At 41.0% G+C, this 12,112-nt stretch overlaps 1 long non-coding RNA gene across 3 annotated transcripts in view; it reads left to right on the top strand.

Moving 5' to 3' along the window:
- LOC120503864 overlaps nt 1-11,907 on the top strand; it is a 35,176-nt gene extending 23,269 nt beyond the window's left edge. For all 3 annotated transcript variants that reach the window (XR_005627866.1, XR_005627867.1, XR_005627865.1), the window contains one exon: nt 7,114-11,907. This is a non-coding gene — a long non-coding RNA (uncharacterized LOC120503864). The remainder of the gene's footprint in view (nt 1-7,113) is intronic.
- The last annotated feature ends 205 nt before the right edge of the window (nt 11,908-12,112 follow it).

Here is a 12,112-nt window from a genome sequence, read left to right as displayed (position 1 = left end):
ACCGGAAAATTGGTAACCTCTGGACTTGTTAAATTTGGACTTTTAATCATAAATGCTTCCTCCAGTTGTGTTTTATATAGACTGTTAATTTTGATCTGTAACAATTCATTCTTCATAGTGAATCTCATACCAAAAGGAAAAGGACTGTGGGTTAAAGGGTAATTTGCTCTCCCTTTGGTCAGGTTTGTTTCTTCCACAATCCAGGAAACGGGGACTTGTGGAGCCTTAGGAATCCTGACGTGGGAAGCCTTGCTGTAGGTGGAGGAACCAAAGGCTGTCAGTGGGTCTGGGGATGGCACTGCCTGCTCAGTACTAACAGCCTGGTGCTTGAGGATCATTATTCTGCTGTGGATTACAGCTTTGTTTCTAAGATAAGGATATTTGTATTGAAAATATTTGATTTCTTTACAATAGATCTTAGGTATCCTGAGTATATCACGGCTGTGAGTAGTCCCAGAGACATAAACAAGGAGAAGGAAGAACTGTAAAACTGGCTGCAAGTCCTTTTGCTCCTCTGAGTTCTAAGCTGCCTGGGGGACAAAAACTGCTGCCAGAACAAACTGGATCAGACCCAAGGTGAAGAGCAGGATGAGCCCTGTAATACATTACTTATTTAAATTCTGCCCTCTCAGAGTAACCTCTTTGCTGCTGAGTGCTTCCCTTTATTCTAGAGGGGGTCTCACATTGCTGAGACCTTTGGAAATATCCTGTAGTGCTATAAATAGCAAGTATTTCCCACTGAGTAAAACCTGCAGCATAGCAGCAGTCTGATGTGGGTTTATTTTCCTGCTTGAGGACTACATAAGTGCTTGTGTCCTCTCCTCTGAGACATCCCTTCGCTTTAGGCACTGCTCTCTCTGCTCACTGCTGGGGAGTGTTATTGAACCTGGCTCACATTCCTGTTCCTTCTGATCTTTTTTTCTCTAATGAAAGACCTCCCCATGGGCACCTTTCCTCATTTTCCCTCTCCCTTCTCTTATGGCAGGTCTTTGCTTCTCTTGAGTATACTGACTTCTACTGTTTATTAATTTCTGCTCATTCCATTTTGATTCCTCTGTTATTCATATATACTCTGCAGTACCTGTGCACACTGCTGTGCCTGGATGAGCTTTTAGTCAAGCTCCTTATAACCCCAGAGCTTCTCTTGGCCTCATCTAGCATTTACATGGTATCTTTCAGTTCCCTGAAATCCAAGTCTATAAAGAAAAGCAAATGTGGTTCCCTGCACCTACCAGTGCTTCTCTGAGCAGGATCTTGACTGATAGCTAACAGCACCCTTTGTTACTGGAGTTTAGGAGAGGACTGTCCAGCAAAAACAGCACAAGGATCAAGTGCAGATACAAAGTCGTCACAGAAGTGAGAATGTGACAATGTAATCCCTACAAAAAGAACAGCAAACAAGCACAAATGTGTGTGCCAAGCGTGCCTTCCTCCCGTACATCACAAGCAGCAACACTTAATGCCCTGCTCAGCATCTCGCTTGGGGGCTGTCCAGGATTTAAGCCGAGCACCCAAGTTCCCAAGTTTGCCCTTGGAGGAAAACGAGGTTTTAAGTTCTTACTAGGAGGAAAGGAACAAAACTGCATTTGGCTGTGATGTTCAAGTGAGGTTAAATCCTCGAGTAGCCTCTCCTCCCTGCTTGGTAATTCGAGCACTTGTTTGTGAGATAAGGGAAGGTGTCAGCTCCAGCAGCATCTGCACTCACACTCTGCTGTGTATGATTTCTGTGCCCTCTTCAGTTTGCTAATCAAAACAAGTTTCCGCTGCGTGTTTCTTATCCCCAGAGGGTGGAACTATCCTCAGAAAATTAAAGCTCTCTTATCTCTTAATGTGTCATCACAACTAATAGCCTGGGGACTGTAAACAAGTTTAAATATCAAAACAATTTGGCTGGTGATTGTCTGTGATTATGGATTAAGAATACAAAATTTGTGCTCACTGATATTCAAGGTGGATTGAAAACAAGGAGCCACATTCTCAGCTGATGTAAATGGAGGTGGCTGAGCTGAGCTGGGGGAGGAAGACTGCTTTGTACCAGCTGAGCATCTGACCCTGGGAGGTTTTCAGAAGTTTCCATTCTTGTTTTTCAGGGTGCCAGATAATACATGACAGCACAGGGCTGATCAGGAGGAGCACTGAAGGCCTCCGGGAGAGCCTGGATGATCCTCCCCTTCTCTGAGTTCCCAGGAGCTCAGATTCTGCTGGCTGAGCCCTCCACTTGCAGCCTCTTTTGGGGGAGCTCATAAATAATGACTCAGAGGAGAAATGATTTAATATTACAAAACTTTTTCAAGATCAAGTCAAGGTGCCAGCATATTCAAAAACTGTCAGATATGTCAGGGTAGGTGCTTTGTGAGGGATGTGCTTTGTACCTTTGATGTGACAAACATACTGCAGTAAATTCTCAAACATGCACTTGCTACTGCCTTTTCCAAAGCCCTGCCATCAAGCCGTCACCTTTAGATCAGTCATGCTCAGTGAAGAGATGCAAAAAGATCTTTTGCTAGAAATGTTTTTCCTGGTTCATTGGATTGTTTTCAATGGCAGTGATGTGCAGAATGTTCCCCAGATTTGGGGAGATGGCAGTGCCTGTATTTCATAGCACAGCTGGACATAAAACTTTTCACATCAGTGTGTTCCTCTTTTGGAACGACTATTTCATTCCAAAAGAGAGGAAACGAAATATTTGTGAGGCCCCGCTTTTGTTATGGACCATTTTCTGCTGCAGGCTGAATAACCCATTCTTCAAAGAATCCCACAGATGAAAAACTGAGGCAGAGAGAGAATGAGTGGATTTCCTATAGATGTAAGGAATAAATTCAGAAAAAGTGCAAGGAGATGAATAGTGCAAGGAGTGTTCTAACCACTGAACTGTCCTTGTCTCCCATGTGCACTACAGAATACACAGAATATTTATCTTTTAATGGATAGCTTTTTGGAATACGTATCTGTACAAAGGCTGATGTTGGGTTAATGATGAATCTTACAAAACGAAGCAGGAAAGACATTAATTTTGATATGGCAGGAAAGTACTTTCCTAATGAGGTAGTAATTAAATAAGAAGGATAGTTATTAAAAGAAATGGCAAATTTAGTGTTCTCTAGCCCTCCTATCTGAGCAGTTCTAGCCATGGTTCTTGGTAAGAAAAAAGAATATTTCTGTCAAGCCTGAAGTACCACCAGAAAAATATAAAAGGAAAAATGTGTCATAAGAATCATAAAAATATTAAATAATGTCAAATAAATTAAATCCATTTCTAGAAGAGAATAATCAAGACTGAGAAAAGGTACCCAGAAAGCTAGATGACTTTTCTATTTTCTTAATTTGGGTAATTATACTAAAACTGAGAACAAGTATTTCTCCAGTAGCAAAAAACACCCACAAACCTCAGCCAGCAAAAATGCTGCTCTGAGAATGAAACCTGAGTGAAGGTTAAAGGCTTGAGTCTGCCATTAGGAGAGTGCTGCTCTTCTCCCAAGGTCATTCCTTACATATGGAGAAGTAATTTTCATTCTGGTCTCCTCATTGTACAAAGTCAACGCTTACCTTGATTTCAACAGTGCTATATTTGGCAAAGTACTAATATAATTGTGTTTGGTCCCAGTCATGTCCTGTTTGAATGTTAAACTCCTCTTAAGACCAAGCCATTGTGTGGTGCCTCTTGTAGCTTAGACAATGTATAAAATGGAGAGCAGTGCAGACCCTCTGGGGCAATCCCTCCAGGGAAACCTGTGCTGCCAGTGTCCACACTATGTGTTTTCTGGGTGTTTTACTTCACACCAGCTTTTGTCTGGACCTCTACTGCCATGGGCTGAAAGCACTCTTTTTGGGTGTAGTTTCATCCAAAAAAGATGCAGTTAATGCAGTCCCAGGCTGCACCATAGTGTGATCCAAATACAGCACATAGGCACATAGAGACAAATCACACTGTGCATCTGCCCCTCTGTAAACTCTCAGCTGCTGATGCCCCCTTGATCCCCCCTGATGGAACATTCATCATGTTCCAGCCACCAGCTTCTCTGTGCACATTTCATTGCATCACACTGAGGACTTCTCCCTCTGTTAAGGCCTCTTAGTTGGACAGAAATAACCTGGCAGTCTGACTCATGTCACCTGAACTGAAACCACCCACTATCTCCTTGCTAATAAGTACAACTTGCAAAGAGGAAAAATGTGATTGTACAGCCTCAGATGAGAGATTGTGCAGCCCAAGGACCTCTACATTTCTCATTAGCCATTAATGGTGCCTGGGAGAGACTTTAATAATAAGGCAAAGATGTGGTGTTACATCCCCAAAATAATTTCTTAGCTTACAAAAAATTCACAACTCAAGGATTTGCTAAGCCAGAGGCTTTGTCATTATATCTAATAGCCTTTGATATGTCTCCTTCGTTTGTGAATTATTTAGCTACTTTTTAGATTAATGTTAATTTTAGGATCTAGCGTTCTGCAGGAGAGAATTTGATATTGACTTCGTGCTGCACAGTTTATTACCAAAAGAATGAGAATGCTAATAAGAGGAGATCAGATGCTGTCTGAGCCCCCATGCTGCCTCTGTTCACATTAATCCTGGAGTCAGGATTTCCTAGCGCATGTGGTGCAGGGTCACTGTTCCAAAGTTAAGAGTGCCAGAGGCTGCAGAGCCAAGCTGCCCCTTGAGCTGGGGCTCTGCTCCACTCTCTGTGGGTTTTTTGGTGTGAATGGGAAACTGCCCAAAGCACGGGATGCAGAGTCAAATTGTACCTTCTCTGGCTTTTTTCAAGCCAGAAAGGCTTGACCCACAAGATGCTTGGGTATGATCATATTTGTGTGAGAACCAGTATGCTGAATCAAGAGTGTTCAGCTATTGTGGGAACCAGCCAGAAAGAACTTCACTCTCCTCTCAACTCCTTCCATTCTAGGCCTGAGATTTTATCAGACTTTATTTGTAATCCCACTTGATTTCTCAAATAAACAGTGAAATGCAAACAGTTGGCCAGAGGGAAAACCTTCCAGTTACTGAAAGGGAAAAAAGAACAGAATATCCAAATGACTCATGGCTCTGTGGGTGAAGTAGTGGCTGCATGTCACAGCCTGGGATGTGGGTTTGTGGTCTGATGCCACATGGAGCGGATGCGCTTAGGTTGTGACGTTAGTGTAAATGGCTTTGGTAGGAGCTCTCCTGTGACTTACCAGAGACAAGTTGCTTGTTAAGATACCAAAGACTGCTCAGTGGCAATTAGCAAGATAGGAAGGACATACACCAGGTGCAGCCAAACCCTCCTCTGGACACCAGCTGGGGTGAATATGACAAAACCCTTCTGCCGCTGGAAGCTGGAAGAGGTAGATCCTGAAGGAAGAGTTGGAGATGGCTGTGGCTGAAGGAACTCTGGGAACACAGTTTCTGAGGGCTGAAGCCATATCACTGTGAGGATCCTGGTGCCTGTGAAGTTTTGCTTTCCTGGGGCAGGTTATCCAAAGACCTTCTGGGTGATCATGCTCTGATGTTTGATGCTCTGATGGTTGATGCCCTTCTCCTTGGTGCCCCCAGCTGCTGTCTGCTGTGGGGAAACTTTCAGGTTTCTGATGCCCTTCTTATTTTTTCCTCTGATTCACTGGCTACAACAAGACAAAACACGTAAATACTAATGCAAGTGTAAGTACAAAGGTCTCTGCAGAGCCTGACTTCTGCCCTACTTGCCAATAATCCCTTGTACCTGCTGGGAATCAATCACTTCTAGGAAGCTGCCAGCAGTTACTCTCTGTCCTATATACAAACAACTTGCAGATGTGACAAAAATACAGGTTGTTTTGTCTGGATCCTCAGTTCTTCCTCTCAGTCTCTCCATTGCAGGATTTCCTTACCTCTCCCAGTCCTTTCCATCCTGTCAGTGCTCTGGATGCTGCTCTGGGGCTGTGCAGTGCAGGAGCAGCTCAGAGGTGCTGCAGGTCAGGACTCCCCTCTGATGATTCCTGCTGGAGGGCAGGTGCCCACAGAGTGGTGGGCAGTTTTTGTGGAGTCCTCACCCCCCTGAATGTATGCACTGCCAGGTTTTGCTCTGTGAGTTAGTGGAGGAAGGAATGAGAGTCCACTAAAGGACCACATCAAATCCCTCTTTTAGGCAAGAGCTGTTGGTGAATAATTTTTTTTTCTACATCCTACCACTGTTTCCTGCTGCAGAAATACGATGGGATATGGTTTGTAGCTTGGAAGACAGCAGCAGGGCTTTGCCTGAACCCAGATCTTGGCAGATCAGTTGGCACTGGGAGACCAGCCAACCTTTTTCAGTTTTCTGGGACACTCTGGTTTGCCCATGTGATTAAAATTTGCAGTGTTAGATAAACACAGATAAGAATTTATCCATTTCTAATTTGAACAATCAGATAGTGGGAAGACTAAGGAAGCTTCTTTGTTTGTGGCTTCAGCTGTGCTGGGAGTCAGGGCTCATCCCACATTTGAGGAAACTTCTTTTTTTAGGCTGGGGCTTTTGCTTGGGAAATGGCTGTATTCTCCCTGCAGGCAGATCGATACATTTCAGCTCACTGCACTGCAAGTAACTTTTCATCATACATTAAGAACGAGGAAAATAAAAGCCAAGATGGATGTTATTTTGGTTTTGCTTTTATTTTGAATTATTTATTAAGAAGTCACTGCTGTCTTCCTTCTCATCAGGAGACAAAATGCCTTTCTCTAATTTTTTCCTAGTAAAAAAAGCAAGGTCTTCCCAGTTTTATTTCCCTCACTTACTTCTTGGAACTGAAGTGTAAATATGGGGTCTCCACTGCATGGCAAGATGATCTCCTGTGGTCTCAGTGCAGGCAAAGTCCCCACTGATGCTGGAGGAGTCACACCTCATGGTACATTCCTGATCAGTCTCGTAATGTTATAGCAGCTGCTATGTGTGCTAGGAGTGATTGCTGGCACATAAGCAGAGGGTTATAGGTAAACCACAGAATAACTGAACTATAATTTTAATTATTTACTGAACGGGTAGTAGAAATACAAATTCTTTTCAAGTGAATTCTTAATAAAATGTGTTATGGGGCAAAAATTCTGCCATTGGGTCTACTTTTATTATGAGTTTCTATACTCTGATTAATAATCCATTTTGATGTTTTTGTTCCTAAATCTAGGTTATTCTGAAGGGGAGGATAAAGAAACTGGCCACCAAGATGGTAATCACAAGTGGAAATGAAGAAGATAAAGGCAGTCAAGAAAAGGAAAGCAAAGAAGAAACCATCTTGGCCATGCTTGGAATTATTGGGACAATTCTGAACCTCATTGTGATCATTTTTGTGTATATTTATACAACGTTGTAAACTAGAAGGCATGCAAATAGACCAGATAAAACGGCCATTAAGAGTGACAACAAACATTGCTGACTATTGACAAGTTCTTTAATCAGAATTGACTCTGTATTATATTAACACATCATAAAAGCACTGCCTGAAGGCAGCGAAGACTGAAGCACAATTAATTTAACAAGACTTTTTCACAGTAATAAGCTTAACTCTTCTCTCCTGCCCTCTCCCTTTTGGTTTGGTTTTCAGTTTGGGGGAGAATGACTGCAGTTATGTAAGTTGTAGCTTTGAAGAAATCCACCAGGGATATGTTGTTTTAACACAATTTAAAAAAAAAAAAAAAAAAGGAAAAGAAAATAAAAGAAAGGAAAAAAAAGAAAAGAAAGAAACTGTAAACTATATATAATTAGAAATGTATGCTGTATACCCGCAAAGATTGAACTCAAAGATAGCTTCATAGCACAGATCACGTGTCTGTTAGGTCAAATGGTTTTTTCTCTTGGTTTTTGCTTTTACTTACATTGAATCTGACAATCTTTTTATTTAGAATGAACATATGGTGCAATCATGAAAAAAACAATTCTGTTGAGCAAGGTCTGCCTAAACCTGATAAAATGTTGGGAGAAATATAATACATGGTTATTTTTCCTTTCTCATTTGCTTAACATCTGTGTCTGTTCATACCAATGTTTATAAATATATATTTTTAATAAATGTGCTATATTTTTAGCATGAACCAAATATTTGGAGACACTTGTATTCATGCAGCTAAATTTTGTTTGATTAAGTGCCCCTTTTGACAATGGATGTTATTTTCCTCGGCAATTATACAGCAGTCTTGTTTGCAGCCCTCTCACTGAGGTCTGAAGCAAGCTCACATCATGCTCACATGCATGACTTGAAGTTGGAATGTCAGCTGAAAAGCATTGCTGCTTAATATGGGAAATAGCAAAACATTGTAAGGTGACCTTTGGAGACTGGTTGCAGAAAGAAGGCTCTATTTATAGTTAAAACAAGAAAAAGCCAATGAAAGGAACACTGAGGCATCTCACAAAATATTGCAAAATTCATAGAATTTATGGCTTTCACTATCTGGTCACGCTCTCTAAGTACTTGTGCTGAGAGAAGTGAGCAGAGGTTTATACAGTTGAAAAGAGAAATTTATAGAGCCTATAGTGGGGGGCTGAAGTGAAATCCAGATTGTAAATACAAAGTGTATTTTAAATGTGAGGATCATTAACTCTTTACGCTTCTCTGACATGTGCTTTAACTGAGTTGGTGCAGTGAAATTCTCTGACTTGTGTTTTTGACAGGAATGTACAATGATGATGATCACCATTTTTCTTCAGAGTTCAGTACCTATAAATATACAAAGCATTAAAAATATGAGACTTCAATTCTGCCTCAAGCTGCCTAAGTACATTGCCTACTAACTCTGATATATCCTCTTAGAAAACAGGTCAATTAATTGTTTACTGATTTGTGGCTTGGATTGCATCATCAGATGCACAAGGAGGATTGGTATTGAAGTAAGCTAGAGCTGTGAAAATTTTGACCTTAGAATCTTATTAATTTTAGTGATCAGACCTGTCCCTCTGGAATCAATAATGAGTTTTTCACCATTTTCCAGGGTCTAGGAATGATCTCAAAAATACAGAATTTCAGTGCAGGATATAAAAGAAAGGCTGGAAAATCCCAAGGGGTACCTCTTAGTCTCTTATGGTATCATCCAGTCAATAACAAAACCATTAAGAGTAGAAAAAAGGTCAGTAAATAAATTACAATGAAATCCAATATGAAGACTGAAGGAAAACAAAGCAAAAATAATCTCATGTTAATACAAACATGATAGGGTGAGAGAGGTGAGAAAATGAGCAGAGATTTGAAGTAGAAAACAGCACAGAAAGTCAGTGCCATGTATGCCAGCATGGCTGAGGGAACATTTGTGTTTGCACAGTGCTGGTAGAGCTGCAGATCTCAGAGAGGACAAGGAACAATAATGGTGCAGGACAGTGTAGTTCAATGAAGATAATCTTGTTTTTTAATTTATAGCTATTTATTGGTAATTCTAAGGAATCAATCAGCAAACTCTACTTTTTTATCATCCTGATGGCTAAAATATATTTTACTCCACTAGGCATATTTTCTTATATTTAAACTACTGCTGCTCACAGCCTGTGGCTTTGAGCACCTGCACATGCTCCAGGCACCAGCCTGACTTCAGCCAGCCCCTTGCCTGCCAGGATCTTCTCTGCAGATATATTCTCTTGGACTTCTCCTTTTCCAGCAAACACCACAGCAATCTGCCCAAGGCTCATGCTTGTCTTCTAGAGGGACATCCTAGAGTCAAAAGTCTCATGCCAGATAGTTCCTTGCCTCCCTCTGGCTCAAAAAGTAATATCTCTTCTTGAAGGCATGAAGATGCTTAATGAATGAAATTTCATGAGGGGTTCTACTATTGTACAGATTAAAACTCTTCATTGGAAAACAGCATAGGACACCACACCCACTGAAGCAAAGCAGGAGCTTTTGCTGCCCAGCCCAGTTGCACTCACTCAGACATGGGCCAGCACCTTCAGCTAGTCAGGTATGGCAAATAGCCCAAACAGGCTGAAATGGTGGATCAAGGGCCAAAGGATTCTGTTTTCTCAGCTGTGCTTTGCCTGTTAGTCCTGATGGAGGCAGTGTGCCCAGCTGCACTGTCACCCCACACCAGCAGCAGCTGCATGCAGTGTGCTCTGCCACAGGACTTCTATTCCTCTGAAAGAGGAAGAAAGGTTTATCCCATTCCATAAAAAGTTTAACATTTAATATTTTAATTTTACAGGTTTCTGTTCACAGATAGTTCTAGAAATATCCCAGGGCAATTTCTTCTTAAGTAGATTCATTAAGTATTCATTTAAATAAAAATGAAGAGTTTCTTTTGAGGACAATTTCTTTACCTTTTATTTGGTATTCATGAACACTGAGAGGGGAAAAGTATGTTTTCAGGAATGACAGTGGAAGAGGAATATTTTATACAAGGATCTGAAGGTGTGCCCACCCAGGCAGCTGTGGGTAGGCCTGTTCTTGGCTCAGTGACAGTTGAGCCAAATTACCCTCATGCTTTTTTTATGTGAGCAGTTTTCAGCATGCACCTATAAGAAATATTCGACTAGGTAATATATATGTCATGGATACCTTATAGTCAGTAACTGCTCTATAAACAGTTGAATAAAACTTCTCATTACAAGTGTTGAATGGTAAATCTGCTTTGGCAAGGAAAAAATCCAACAGTCTCATTTTTGGCTTGACTTGTATGTAATGCAAACAGTTTCCAAAATAAATTTTAAAAAATGAAGTATTAGTCCATTAGTGATAGGAACTTTCATCTTTGCATTTGAGTAGAAAAAAATTAATATCCAAGATCATAATAAGATATTAAAGCATCACCTTTTGCTTCAGGCAACTAAGAATATGATTACATATCCTATGTAGTTGATGGTCTGTGTCATGGGAATGAAATATTTTTTCATGAGGTGACAGAAAGATGACACTGTCTCCATTATTGTCCGTGTTGGCTGGTGGATACAGAAGAGTTTCAAGAAGGGAGAAGATAAAACTATTTTTTATGCACACAAAGGATTGGGAGAAAGAAAACAGACAGTTTACTGCCGTCCAGTCTGGTTCCTACAGCTGCATTGAAAACTCAGCATCTCGGGAACCACATCTTTATACAGGAATGTATCATCCTGTCTGTTGGCTCTCAGGACAGTCCTTCCAGTTATGTACCTTCTGCTCCTTCCACCTGCACTCTGCAGCAGTGTGTGGCTCATTGTGCCTGAGGAGAGTTTGAGCACAAACCCAGCCTGGCAGATTCTGGAAGCAGTTGTTTTGTTTTACTGTGGTGTAGCAATCTACTATGGGTCTAAGTTTTATTATTTTAAGGACAGTCAATCATCATCATCATATTACTCTCTGATAATCTAGGGCATACTTCACTCTGTGAATTCCCAGACAAATCCCATCCCTGGCCTACAGGTAAAATTTTTATTCAGTAGGCATCAAAATACAAAAGAAAGCTTCAATTACATCACAACCAAACTTCAAGCATTGCTTGAGTCCATGTGTCTTGTACTTCTCTTTATCTGTACACTGGAGCTCACCCCAAATGCCCCAAGATCTCATCTGTGTCAAGAGGTCTCATATCTTCTGAGTCAGAATTACCATTTGTGCGTGAATTATGGCATATACAGAGAACTTGGCCCATCGACGGAAAGGATAAAAATTAACTGAATTAGAACTCCAGGGAGGCAGCACTGCAGAATTTACTAATTAGTTTGAGGTCTAGCTGGAGTACTTTGTTTCTGGATAGTCAATATTGTGGAGAAAAAATATTATTGTTCCTTGGAAAGTTTCTGGAAGAAATATGTCTAATTGAAAAAAAGAACTTCATTGAAAATATTTCAGCAGCAGTCCTCCAAAGAAAACACTGACCAGGACTCTGAGTGACTTGCCTCCCAAGAGAGCTGTTTGGCAGCCCAAGAACACAGTACACATAAATGTAAGCACCTCATATTTACTGAGAGGCTTTGTCTTCTGTTGAACAGAATGCACATATTTACAAAGATTTACTAATTTATGAAATAGCGCATAATGCAACATCAACAACAAAAACCTCTTTGCCTTTATTTCCAGACCCTGCAGAACCTGCACTGCTTCCGTGCCTGTCTGTGTGCTTTGGAGGCTCATCCCAGAAGATCTTAGAACCTCAGTGTAGCTTTCTTTCCTCACCACTGATCCAAGAGAAACAAAACCTATTCAGTGTGGAAACCTCCACACCAGACTGAAA

This window comes from Passer montanus, unplaced genomic scaffold, assembly GCF_014805655.1.
Source record: "Passer montanus isolate IOZ18808 unplaced genomic scaffold, ASM1480565v1 scaffold27, whole genome shotgun sequence".
In the NCBI taxonomy this organism is placed as follows: Eukaryota; Metazoa; Chordata; class Aves; order Passeriformes; family Passeridae; genus Passer; species Passer montanus.
Note: the sequence above shows the minus strand (reverse complement) of the source record. Positions and strands in the feature narration are given on the sequence as shown.